This window comes from Cricetulus griseus, chromosome X (genome assembly GCF_003668045.3).
Source record: "Cricetulus griseus strain 17A/GY chromosome X, alternate assembly CriGri-PICRH-1.0, whole genome shotgun sequence".
NCBI classification, from domain to species: domain Eukaryota; kingdom Metazoa; phylum Chordata; class Mammalia; order Rodentia; family Cricetidae; genus Cricetulus; species Cricetulus griseus.
Window position 1 is genome coordinate 47,058,603 of NC_048604.1, and position 14,715 is coordinate 47,073,317.

A 14,715-nucleotide genomic window follows, 5' to 3' on the forward strand; every position below is an offset into this window, starting at 1 on the left:
GTTTCTTCATGTGGGCATTTAGCGCTATGAACTTTCCTCTTAGCACTGCTTTCAAAGTATCCCATAGGTTTGAATATATTGCCTCTGCATTCTCATTGAATTCTAGGAAATCTTTAATTTCTTTTTTTATTTTTTCCTGGACCCATGAATTGTGCAATTGGGTGTTACTTAATTTCCATGAGTTTGTAGGTTTTCTGTAGTTCGTGTTGTTGTTGAATTCTAATTTTAAAGCATGGTGGTCTGATAAGACACAGGGGGTTATTTCAGTTTATTTGTACCTGTTGAGATTTGCTATGTTGCCAAGTATGTGGTCAATTTTAGAGAAGGTTCCATGTGGCGCTGAGAAGAAAGTATATTCTTTTTTGTTTGGATAGAATGTTCTATAGATGTCTGTTAAACCCAATTGGGTCATAACTTCTATTAGTTCTTTCGTTTCTTGTTAAGTTTCTGTCTGGTGTTCCTGTCCAGTGGTGAGAGTGGGGTGTTAAAGTCTCCCACTATAAATATGTGCAGTTTTATGTGTGATTTGAATTTTAGTAATGTTTCTTTTACAAACGTGGATGCCTTTGTATTGGGGGCATAAATGTTCAGATTTGAGACTTTGTCCTGACGGATTTCTCCTGTGATGAGTAGGAAGTGACCTTCTTCATCTCTTTTGATTGATTTTAGTTTAAAATCCAATTTGTTGCATATTAGGATTGTATCCCTGCTAGTTTCTTGGGACCATTTGATTGGAAAACCTTTAATTCTTAGGTACCGTCTGTCTTTGAAGTTGTGGTATGTTTCTTGTATGCAGCAGAAGGAAGCATTCTGTCTTCTTATCCATTCTACTAATCTGTGTCTTTTTATAGGGGAGTTAAGACCATTAATGTTGATGAATATTAATGACCATTGATTTTTCATTCTTGTTTGTTTTTTATTTGGTGATGGTGTCGAGATTATGTGTGGGATTCTATCTCTTTTAAAAAATATGGAACTCTTCATGAATTTGCATGTCATCCTTGAGTAGGGTCCATGCTAATCTTCTCTGTATCGTTCTCATTTTAGTGTATGTGCTGCTGAAGCGAGCACAATCTTTTATATTTCTTAATTGATCTTCCTACTCACCTTTTTTGCATGTGATGTCACTGTGTCAGCATAGAACACTGGTCTATGGGCTGAGAAGACTTCTTTCTTGCAGGCTCTAGATATCACCACTAAAATTTCCATGGGCACCAATGAAATATTGAGTGATGTGCACCTGCCAAAACCTGGATACTAGGTGGGAGCCACAAACCTACACATCTCCTTTTTTCTCCTATGGGTTGATCATCCAGCAAGTGTTTCACAATGACAGCATTTACAATCTGAAAGTGATTGGCATCACATGTCTGACTCTGCATCACTTCCTGTCGGGTATCTGAAATGTAGCCAGTGTTTTTAAGTTTATCTGGTAGTTGCCTCAGTATCACACTCTATCCTCAATGGATACAGGTAAGTCCTGTCTTTGTCTGTGGAGAATAAGTACACCTTCCCACATCCTGAGAAGATCAAAGCCTTCTTCTGTGTTCAATCTGAACTTAGGGCTGTTCTTTCTGCTGCCACTGAAACCCCAACCAAGACTGAAGCAAAGGAAGAGTCAGCAGAATCAGCTGAAGAAAGGGTATTTGTTCTCTTTGAATAACCCATTAAAGCAATCAACTGAGCCAAATCTGAGAAACTTAGAAATTGGGGTCTGTCATATTCCTATAGAAAATGCTACTTCTATCAATTCTCAATCAAAGGAATCAATAGACGGAAGCCCTCTTCATTTTACTTGCATGAAAACAACACCAGAAACATAAATTTTCAAAAGCACATTCTAGCTGTACTAGGAAAAATTTATATTCACCATTTTGCAACATTTTCTATCAATTTTAGAATTTTTTCCTCATTTTTTCTCGTGCTAACTTCCTTTGTATTTGTTTGACTGTGTGTTGTGTTATACAATGATTTATTTTTACCTTCTTAAGTGTATTATATAGATTGATTTTCTGATTTCTAGTAGAATCACATATAACATCTTAAAATTATTATAATCTATTTTAAGAGGATTTAGTTCAGTGTACACATAGAACTCTGAGTTCTGGGATTCTTTCTAATATTGGTGGTGTGAGTTCCATCTTTGCATATTTTAAATCAATTACATATTAAGTAATTATTTTATGAATTTGTTTTCAAGTACTATGAAAAGAGAGTGGAGTTATAAATGAATAGTATGGTACTATTAGTTTCCATATGTATAAATGTATTTAACTTTATTCTAAACCTTTATATTTGTATGTGCTTTGAGTCACTATATTTTGCTACTTAAACTTCACTTGAAATATTCCTTTTATCATTCTTTTAAGATTATCTAGTGGTAATTAACTCAATTATTTTTATTACCATTAGTATTTTTATTTGTTCTTTGTTTTGGAATAGTAGTTTTCTTTGAGATACAATATTTAGTAAGAACTTTTTCTTCTGTTACATCATATATTTATCTAAATATTTTTTACTTCCAAGGTTTTAACTGATAAGTTTTTTGATATTAGAAACATGGATCCCAAGAGTTGAGGGATTCAACTTTCACCATATTGATTCAATATGACTGAATCACCTTTTTTGACTCTGTATTCTGGAGTCTAAAAACAGACAGTAGTATTTGGTAAAAAAATAAATTCCCTATGATGCCCAAAGATACAATATAAATTCATAAACAAATTTTGTGGGGGTTTTACATATTGGCTTAATAGAAGAAATTAGGAACTTGAATGTTTTTTATGTCATATTGTCCTGCATGATAAAGAGTGTTGAGCAAAGGTAGTAAATAGAACATGAGACACCCTATGGTTTTTAATATATTTTAACTGATATTCTTGTGGATACCATAACTATTCAACTTTTTTCTAAAGTTATTTTATTTTGTCTCTTTGGGAAATGTAGGAATTAGGGATAGGAGTTCTCAAGTTTGTCATCTGTCTAGTGTAATTTCTCCATTATTATGTTTAAGTATATTTTTATCTAGATTAATAATGTTTTTACTCTAAAATAAACCTTTACTGGCATTATAACATTCTTCAGTGGTTTTACTAAGATCACTTGCCAATTTCTGCCTATCATTAATTTCACAATGTGAACTGCTTTATAAATTATGTCAATTCAGATATAATCAGTATACTATTATTTTTTAGAATCATCCAAAGTCTGAGGATTAATTTTTTTTAAGTATATCAGAGAGTGCTACATCTCTGGTGGAAGTCTTCCACCCCATTACAAGGTAGGGCAGTTACCTGAAAAACAGCTAAGTCACTGCCCCATTCCATCCCTGTCCTTCATGTAGCTGTTAGCTGAATCTCCTTTCCTTGTCACACCTCTAACAGAAGGCACCTACACCATCATAGTCCAGGCCAACATCCTGTACCCCAGGTAAAATTGTTCTCTATCTGGTCCATCCTGTCCAACTCCACCTGCCCTTCCTCTCCTCATCACTATATCCCAGCCCACATATCTGGCAGAAGCCTTCCCTCCTACACTATCAGGACAAAATCCTGAACAGGGGCCAGACCAGCATTCTGAATCACAGCAAACAGGTCAGCTCCCCTCAAGGCAGGACAGGATCCTGAACCTCAGAGAGCCACTGGCCAGATCAGAAACCAAGTACCTAACCAGAGCTCTAGTCCTAAATTTGGCTACAACTCCCTATTGGACCAAAGGCTATCCAGGCCATCAGAAGTCTAGCCCTCAACACGGGTTGAGACCCTATACTCAAACACATATCATATCAGCCAGAAGACAAGAGAGGAAACAGAAGCCAATGAAGAAAATATCCATCCAACAAAGACAAATCCAGAAATAGAACACCTAGAACTATAATCATCCCAAATCCAGATGCCACAATATAAGAGTAAGAATACAGATGACAATAGCCAGGAAATATATAACCACCAGTGCTCAGCTATCCCACTAAAGAAAGCCCTGAATATCCTGAAACATATGAACTACAAGAAAATGACTTTAAAACAAACTTTATGATGAGGATAGAGGCCCTTTAAGAGATAATGAATAAACTCCTTAAAGAAATTGAGGAAAAGGCAATAAAAGGATGGAGGAAAGCAATAAATCTCTTAAAGAATGCTGAGAAAACCAAGAAAAAACTAACAGTACACAGAAACTAATAAAACTGTTTAAAATCTGAAAATGGAAATAGAAGTAATAAAGGAAAAACAAGCTGAGGGTATTCTAGAAATGAAAAAAATCAACATACATGAAAAGAAACTATAGATGCAAACAACAAACAGAATACAAGAGATGGAAAAAAGAATCTCAGATGTAGAGGACATGATAGAAGAAATAGATACAACAATCAAAGAAAATGTAAATCTAGATATTTCTGACACAAAAAATCCAGGAAATATGGGACACAGAGAGAATATCCAAATTAACAATATTGGAAAGGAAAAGGGGAGAATGACAACAAACATGGAAGAAATCCAGGGAATCACTGGGTCATACTTCAAAAACCTGTACTCCACAAATTTGGAAAATCTAAAGAAATGGACAAATTTCTTGATATATAGTACTTGCCAAAATTGATTAAAGATGAGATAAACAATTTAAATAGACAGTTAATCACTAAAGAAATAGAAGCAGTCACTAAAAATATCCCAACCCAAAGAAGCCCAGATCCAGACAGTTTTAGCATTGGCAAAGCAGACAACTTATTGAATGGAACAGCAATAGCACAGGCATTAAGACTGATAATTAATAAATACGACCTCATGAAACTGAACACTGTCGATAGGACAAAACAATAGCCTACAATATGGGAAAAGATCTTGATCTTAATGAACCCCACTTCTGAAAGAGAGCTGACTTCCCAAAATACATAAAGAACTCAAGAAGCTAGACATAAAAATCCAAATAATTTAATTAAAAATGTGGGTACATAACTAAAGAGAGGATTCTCAACAGAAGAATTGCAAATGACCAAGAAACAAAGAAATGTTCAACATCCTTAGCCATCAGGGAAATGTGAATCAAAGGGCCTCTGTGATTTTATCTTACCCCTGTCACAATGGCTAAGATCAATGACACAAATAACAAGTCATACCGGAGAGGATGTGGAGTAAGGAGAACACACCTCCAATGCTGGTGGCAATGCAAATTCTACAGTCACTTTGGAAATCAATATGGGTGTTTCTCAGAATATTAGGAATTAATGTAAGCTAAGATCCAGGTATTTCACTCTTGGGCATATATCCACAGGATGCTCAATCATACCACAAGGACTGCTCAGTTATGTTCAGAGCAGAATTATTCATAATATCTAGAACCTGGAAACAACTTAGATGCCCCTCAGCTGAAGAATGGATAAAGAAAATGTGGTACATTTACAAAATGGATTATTACTAAGCTGGTAAAAACAGTGACAGCATGAAAATTTCAGGCAAAAGCAATCATCGTGTGTGACATAACCCATACCCAGAAAGACAAACATTGTAGGACTTCACTTGTGAGTAGATATAAGCTGCAAAATAAAGGATTACCATGCTACAATTCACAGATATGCTGGGTAACAAGGAAGGTTAAAGGGAGAATGTTTGTATTACCCTAGGAAGAGGAAATAGAAGAGATTTCATGGGTGGACTTGGGGTGAGTGGAGATATGAGCATGAGGCATCAGGTAAGGGAGGAAATGGGGGAGAGTACTGAAAGAGATGACTGGAAAAGTGGAAAACATTTTGGAGTCTGGTAGAATCCTGGTACAAGAGAAACTCCAAAGAATTTACAAGGATGACCCCATCTAAGACTCCAACCCATAGGGGATATGTAATCTGAACTGGCCATCTCTTGTGACCAGGCAAGAATTCCATTGGAGGGAGGGATTGGGACACCAACCCAGGCATATAATCTTCCACCTACAGTCAGTGCTGCCTGTGGGATGTGCTGAGATAGTGGTAGCACAGAGATTGTGGGAGTGGCCAATCAATGACTGGTCCAGTTTCAGATCCATGCCTGGAGTGCCAGGACCCATAAGCTGAATGTCGTGGAGACCTAGTGTAGAACCAAACAGTTGTCACCTTAAATATCAAAATAAACATATGTACCCAAACACAACCTGCTCAGTCTGAACAATACCACTAACATGCGTGTCCTCAGGGCTCACCATTTAGGACTGGGCAACCAGTGTTGGCATCATTTCTTGTTTTCCTGTGTATTTTATATATGATTCGAGGGTTTTGAGGCAGAGGAGAGTAGGAGAAATGATGTATAATCTCAAAACAGGTCAAGGAAGATATTGAAATTATGTGTCTCCATGACAATGACTAATTACTAGGAGTACTGAAAATATCTGAATCTATAGAAATGCAGGTGGTAAATTCTTTCTTTGAAGTTTCAGAAGGAGTTAGTTATCCCTGATGGCATACTTATTTTGGATTTCTGGATCACTATACTGTGAATGAATCAATTATGCTTTTTAAAATCACTTAGTTCTCTTGGAATTTCTGACTTTAACACAAGGATATTAATAACACTATCATTTTTAATGCTAGTTTTAGTAGAGTATGTACTTATGTATATACAATATTTAAATTAAAGTGGTGTTTGTTGATCACAGAATATTTTATTTTAACGTTGATGTCTGCTTTTTAGGTGAAATATTAAAGCCATTTGTGCCTAATTCATTTTTCATTATAGTTAGTTATAAATTTAAAATATTGCTAATTGTTTTCTATCAGTCCCATCTGCTGTTTGTTCATTTTTAATTTTTCTTGACTTTTAAATTTTTGAATGTTTGTTATTACAAGTTATCTTTCTTTTAGATTCTCACCTACATTTCTTTGTTTTATTTTATTAATAATCTCTCAAGCATTATTATATATATCCATATATAATATGTGATTATATATAATTACATATTCATAAGGAATATAAAATTATATATTATATTACAGTTGTATATAACTTGTTATATATATATATATATTATATGTAGCATATGATTATTAAATACCTTTTATTCTATTATGGGTAGATTCCAAGATATTTCAATTTGTGTATACTGAAAAATTATTAGAGTATATTATCATTTCTCCCCTTATGATCTTGGTTCAAATTTCTCAGGTATCTTAATTCACTATAAGTTTTAATCTCTAAAATTCATTGATCTTAGATTTAATTTGAAAACACAGTTGGTATTTCTGGGAGATTTAAAATTTAAATACTTCCATTTACTTGGACTATGATATGTGACTTTCATATTTACATTTTGCCATGTGTAGATGCCAATATACCACTCCTTTTCCTTTTTTTGAATGATTTCCTTTAAAGTTTCTTTGATGTAAATGTGTTAGCAATGGACTCTCATTTGTCTTTCCCTTTTTAGGCCATTATTATTCAAATATATTTTTGTCTGAAATGAATTTTTGTTTTGTAAATACTGTACTTTCAAGTTTTAGCTTTGTTGTACAATTGCTATACTTTGAACATGCTACTGAATTTAGTTGAATATTTTCTCAGATAAGATGTTTGATCATTATTTTTTCTCTGCATGTATATATTTCATTAAGTCTTTTTATATTCTATTTAACATTGCTTCTAAAGTAGATTTTTATTCATATGTTTAGGTTTGTTCCCATGCAGCCTATAACATCTCCAAATTTATATTTTTCATCATATTTTGAAAATACATTTGACTATGTTTCATTAAATATTTTTGGCCTTCACTCTTCATTTATTTTTCCTTTGGATTCCAGTCATTTTGGATTTGTACTTGATTTTGGAATGTTTCTCTGATGTATCTTTTAGCTCACTGTACATTGTCTTCTAGTGGCTATAGTGCATTAAATTCAATGTAGTGCATATGTCACTTCAAATGCTATTAGTTAATTTTAAAGAGTCAATTGACATAGTCACATCAGTAAAATATCTTACTGGAAGTGTATGACACACTTAGCACCATAACAAAGGACCAAATCAATTGAAATGCCATAGGTATTCAAGTTTGTTGTTAGAGGAAAGTATCAGTGACATTATAGTGAATAGAATGACGTGTCAGTCTTATAATAAAGGAAACAGAACACGTGAAATTTACTGTCACAGTGGTCCCTGAATGAAGAGAATGTTTAATTTTGAGCAGAAGCATCCTCACAAAATCTATTCATGGCATGGTTAAACCCAGTAACATTTAATTCTAAGAGCAAATAAGAAACCGCAAAATAATACGGAAAAATCAAAATTACAAGAACATGTTTTACTTATTAACAATAACAGAATGTAAACATAGTGAAGTCATGGACTTTAGAAAATAATCTGTTCCTACCACTTTGCCAGACCAGCTTAATTCCTTACTACATTCTAAATCTTATCCTTATACCTATAGTTAAGTATAACTATGAGCCCTCATCAAAGAAACTTGAAAAAAAAAAAAAGGAAATCATCACAGAAAAAAAACACATGTGGAAACACTGAAGAGATGTACATCTACATAACAGTTCTTGCATCTATGGCTCAAAAACATCACTGAAGAGGGGTAGAAAAGACTATAAGTGCTAGGATACTAGGAAGCCTATTGTGAAAAAGTATCTCCTAGAAATGGCTGCATAAACTATACCTGAATAATAACAATATCACTGAACATGATAACATGGAACAGGAAAATTTTTGTGTGGTTCTGTCCCTAGACAATGAACTATAGGAAAATTTTGACTTCTTGTGGAAGGAGAATTAGCCTCTTCCAGAATGAGCCACATTGTTGTTTTTCTGATTCAGAGTTGTCATCCTTGAAACATAAGCAACAAAATGACTCAGAAGGTACTACATATATATCATCATCACCTGGAGGGAGACATGGGAGGGATTTGAGGGAGGGTTACAGGAAGAGTCTGGAGGGAGGAAACTAGGTGAAGTGATGTATTTCTATGTAGTGATATTTTGTTTATGATCTTGCCTGAAGATCAGAGTGCAGAGCTAAGCCAGTTGTTAAACACATACTCTCTCTCTCTCTCTCTCTCTCTCTCTCTCTCTCTCTGTCTCTCTCTCTCTCTCTCTCTTCTCTCTCTCTCTCACACACACACACACACACACACACACACACACACACCACACACAGAATCATCATTAGTTAGTGACACACCTAAGCTACAAGTTAGCTACAGAAGACAGGCAGTGGTGGACACAACTTTAATCCCAGCACTCAGGAGACAGAAGCAGATGGATCTCTGTGAGTTCAAGGTCACCCTGGCTATATGAGAGAAGAGAAGAGAAGAGAAGAGAGAGAGAGAGAGAGAGAGAGAGAGAGAGAGAGAGAGAGAGAGAGAGCAATTTCTTGCTTGTCTCTGCTTATATTCTGTTTCTGCTGACTGCATCACATCCTGCCTGGATCACATGGTGACTTCTCTTTACTACATTTCCCAGAATTCTCCATGTCTCCTAGTCCCACCTGTCTTGCTTTCCTATTGGCCAGCCATGTTTTATTCACCAACCAGTAATTCACCAACCAGTAAGACAAATGTGTACAGAAGACTTCCTCCATCATCTCTTCTTTTCTGTCTAAATAAAAAGGTTGTTAACTATAACATAGGGAAGTATATAAAAAACACTTATCAAGTAAGAACTATACTTACAATTTTTAGTTCATTAATATTTGGCAAAATTTTTAGAAAATATTCTATCATCTATTTTATCCTTGTGAGTCTAAAGACTTATATGCAACATATTTATCATAATGAAGATTTTAACCATAACTATCTGTCTTCAACTTCATAAAAAACACAGAAGGATAATATATAAATACTAGAATTGACGGAGACAACTCACTGCCTGGTCAGTCACCTTCCCTTGCCATATGTAAAGACTTCCAGACCTCTATGGTTAGCTAGTGGCAAGCTGCATTCTCTGACCCCCAGACAGGCTTTATTTGAGCAAGATTGCCCCTTTGTTCTAAGGTAGAGGTAACAGCTAGTAGCTGGATGGTTTGCTTTACTGATCTGCAGAGTGAACCCCAATACATGTCTCTGGGTTTTTATTATTAATACCAGCTAGAATTCATGTTACATTTCTAATAAAATTAAAAGCATTTTTTTAAAAAGATGAAGACTGACTACAAGGGCTGAATACTCCATCTATAAGAAAGCAAATTCACAAGTAAGTGTATACATAGACTGATAGTGAGAAGAAGGAAAAAGAAAGATAATCTACACAGAAGGTGTCAGCCATGATCAGGAGTAAAATAATATGATGTGATATAGAATTTAAATAAACAAGTGTACACTACAGAGAGGCAAAGAAAGCCAGTACATAATAATAAAAGGATCAATTCAATAAGAATATGAGAATCAAAACTGGAGCAGCCAATGTATGAAGCAAGAACTATTATATAAAAGGAGAAATCACCTACTACCTTAACTCCCTGCTCTGCCAACAAGCAAGTCATTCAAACAACAACAATAAAAACAACAACAAAATACTATGTACACCAAAAGTACCTAATGGTAGATATTTGCAGAATGTCTTACTAGATACATACAGAATGTACATTATTGTCAACTCATAGAATATTCACCAGATTAAAAAGGAATAAAGAAAATTTTAATGAATTTTAAGAAAATGAAATTGTAAGTCTATGATGGGGGAAGTGCTTCTGTTTATGTGTTTGTCTTACTGGATGATAAATAAAGTACTGTTTGGCCAATGAGGTGGCAAGTTAGGCAAGACTAATAGTCAATGAGGATTCTGGGAAATGTAGTAAGAAGTGGTGATCCAGGTAGGAAGTAACATAGCAGAGAGACTCATATTTGAGGAAGGACAACCAGGAAGTGACCCCCTTTCTCCTCTGTTCTTCCTCCAGTGGCACGATGTGATCCACTGGCAAGGGAGGATGCCAATGGAAAATGTCCGATAAGTAAGTCTTATAAAATATATAGATTTACGATAATTAAGACTGAGCTAGCAGACGAGAAATCCTAGTCATTGGCCAAGCACCATTTGTACATAATATAAGTCTCTGTATTATTTTGTCCATCCACGCAGTGGGCAGAACTCGGGCGACTGGCGTAATGCGCAAATCTGGCAGTAGGGCTAGGGTGGCTTTTGGTGGAAAGATTTATCTTAACATGTCTATCTTCTCTGACTGAAGTATTGTAGAATTAAAACTTGAGCAAGAAAAAATTTAGAAACTGAAACAATACATGGGAACAGTATAGCATTTTCTTGAATAATCCACAAGGCAATAAAGAAATCAAAAGTTAAATAAAATTATTCTAGAAACATCTGGAAATAAAAGAAAGCTATATTAAATCTTTTTTTTTTACTTTTTGTAGTTTTTTCAATTGCATTTTTTCCATTTTTTCTCTTTTGATTTCATTTTACATTCCAACCATAGTTCTCCCTCTCAGCTCTCCTCCCACCCTCTTGCCTCCTCCCCCTTATCTTCCCCCTTCCCCACCCCCAGTCCACTGCTCCTCACAGGTTAAGTATTCCCAGGAGGAGTCAACATAGTCTGGCACAATAGGTTGGAGCAGGTCACAGCCCCTCTCCAATGCATAAAGACTGAGCACAGCATCCCACCAGAGGGAATGGGCTCCAACAAGCTAGCACATATACCAGGATTGTATCATGGTTCTGCTTCCACTGAGCAAAGAATCTCACTCTAAGAAATGGACTTCAACAAGCTATCTCATGTACTAGGCTTGTATCATGGTTCTACTGCCAGGGGCCCCTCTGATAGTCCAAACTTCACAACTGTCTCCTACATGGGGAAGGCCTACTTTCATTCCCTGGAGTCTCCACAATTGTAGGTCTAGAGTTCATGAGACACTACAAGCTTGGTTCTTCTGTCTCTGTATATTTCTCCATCATGATCTCGAGATCCCTTGCTCATATATTCCCTCCTTCTTCTCTTCTCTTAGATTTGTGGAGCTTTGCCTGGTTTTGGTTGTGGATTTTTATGTCTTGCTCCCTCAGTTAATGGACAAAGGCTCTATGATGGTAGTTGAGATATTCATCAATCTGATTGCATGGGAAGGCCAGTTCAGGCATACTCTCTACTATTTCTAGAATTCTTTCTTAGTTGGAGTACTCCTTGTGAATTCTTGGGAGTTACCCTAGCACCAGGTTTGAGGATTGCAGATAGATCCATATCTGTCACTATTCACAAAACCTGAGTCCAAATGGATCAGAGATCTCAACATAAGTCCAGCCACACTGAATCTTCTAGAAGAGAAAGTGGGAGATGCCCTTGAACGAATTGGTACAGGATACTGCTTCCTGAACATTACACCAGTAGCACAGACATTAATAAATGGAACCTCCTGAAACTGAGAAGCTTCTGTAAGGCAAAGGACACAGTCAGTAAGACAAAACAACAGCCCACATAATGGGAAAACATCTTTACCAACCCCATATCTGACAGAGGGCTGACTTCCAAAATATACAATGAACTCAAGAAGCTAGCCAACAAAACACCAATTGAATTAAAAAGTGGGGCACAGAACTAAATTGAGAACTCTCAACAGAGGAATCTAAAATGGCTGAAATGCATTTAAGAAAGTGCTAAAAATCCTTAGCCATCAAAGAAATGCTACTCAAAACAACTCTGATATACTATCTTACACAGGTCAGAATGGCTAAAATCAAAAACACCAATGACAGTCTAAGCTGGAGAGGATGTGGAGAAAAAGGAACACTCATCCATTGCTGGTGGGAGTGCAAACTTGTAAGACCACTTTGGAAATCAGTATGGCAGTTGCTCAGGAAAATGGGAATGAGTCTACCACAAGATCCAGCAATTCCTCTCTTGGGCATATACCCAAATAATGCATGTTCCTACAACAAGGACATATGTTCAACCATGTTCATAGCAGCATTGTTTGTAATAGCCAGAACCTAGAAGCAACCTAGATGACCCTCAGCTGAAGAATGGATAGAGAAAATGTGGTAAATTTACACAATGGAGTACTACTCAGCAGAAAAAAGCAATGGAATCTTGAAATTCGAAGACAAATGGATGGAACTAGAAGAAACCATTCAGAGTGATGTGACCCAGTCACAAAAGATAAACATGATATCTACTCACGCATATATGAATTTTAGACATAGAGCAAAGGATTACCAGCCTACAATCCTCTTCACCAAAGGAACTAGGAAGCAAGAAGTACTCTAAGAGAAAAATGCATGGTTTCCAAAGAATGGGAAGGGACAGAATTTCCTGAGCTAATGGGGAGCATGAGGGTAGGGGAGAGGGAGCTGGCAGAATGAGAGGAGGAGAAGAGGAGGGGAGAAGAGGAAATTGAGAAGCATCAAAGTTGAGTTTGGGGAAGAACAGAGGAGAGAAGGATGAGAGATACCATAACAGAGGGAGCCATTATGGATCCGAGGAGAGATCTGGCAATAGGGAGATTTCCAGAGATCTACAAGATGACACCAACAGACAATCTAGGCAATGGTGGATAGGCTACCCTAAATGCACTTCCCCTATAATGAGACTGATGACTACTTTATATTCCATCCTAGAGCCCTCATCCAGTGGCTGTTGGAAGCAGAAGCAGACACCCACAGCTATAAACTGAAATGAACTCTTGAATCCAATTGTAGAGAGGAAGGAATGAGGATCAAAGGGGTGGGGACCAGGCTGGTGAATCCCACAGAAACAACTAGCCTGAACAAGGGTGAGCACATGGACCCTAGACTGCTGTCTGGGAGGCCATCATAGGACTGATCCAGACCCCTGAAAGTGGATGTCAATGAGGAGGCCTTGGCACTCTATGGGGCCCCTGGTAGTGGATCAGTGTTTTTCCCTGTTTTAAAAAGGGACTTTGAGAGCCCATCCCACATGAAGGGATGCTCTTGGCCTGGACACATGGGGGAGGGCCTAGGCCTGACCCAGCATGATGCTGTGGATTTTGGGGAGCCCCTGTGGAGGGCCTTTCACTCCATGGGGAGCAGAGGGGGCAGGGGGCTGGTGGGGAGCTGAGGGGGAGGGGAGGGAGAGGGAGAACCAATTGACATGTGAAGCAAGCTTTTTCCTAATTTGAACTAAAATAAAATAAAATAAAATAAAAGTTATCTTTTTCATTGTTATTTCAGTGCATCTCTACCATTCTAGGCCATCTTGTTACTTCCTGTTTACATCCCATTTCTCTTCCCCTTACCACCCACGGCCCCCAGTTTGCCCTGTAGATATCATCTAATTTGTCTTCTCAGAATGATCCTCGTGTCCCAATTAGGGTCCTCCTTGTCACCTAACTAAAAGAAAACTGTATTAAATCTTATTGGGAATAAATTTAATCCTGCCTAGGCAACATATAGATATTTTTGTTTCACATACAGATAGATTCAGCAGATGAATTTATAGATATATAGAGGGATAATCCTTCTGAAAACTTATTGTGAGTTTTATAAAATATCTAAAAGAATGAGTATCAGGTTTCTCAACCTGTTAACAGAGCATAGAAAAAAATCCATTCTCTAAGTCCTGTATGACCCTGGAATTAAACTAGGGAAGAACACATCAAAAAGGAAAGTGACTGGACAATATATTTGGTGAAACCTTGATATAAAAATCCTCAAAAATGATGAGTGTTAGATTAAATGCAAAATACTCTATCAAAAAGTAAATAATAAACCTCATTTATGATTACCACATTTTATTTATCAAAGTTGTACAAGAAAGTTTAGCATATACAAATCAGTAAGTACAAAACTTTACTTAGAT

The 14,715-nt window shown here is 36.4% G+C and overlaps 1 non-coding gene across 1 annotated transcript; it reads right to left on the minus strand.

Moving 5' to 3' along the window:
- Nucleotides 1-964: 964 nt before the first annotated feature.
- LOC113837713 lies at nucleotides 965-1,071 on the minus strand. Its single transcript, XR_003488435.1, has one exon. It is a non-coding gene; the product is annotated as a U6 spliceosomal RNA (small nuclear RNA).
- Nucleotides 1,072-14,715: the final 13,644 nt, after the last annotated feature.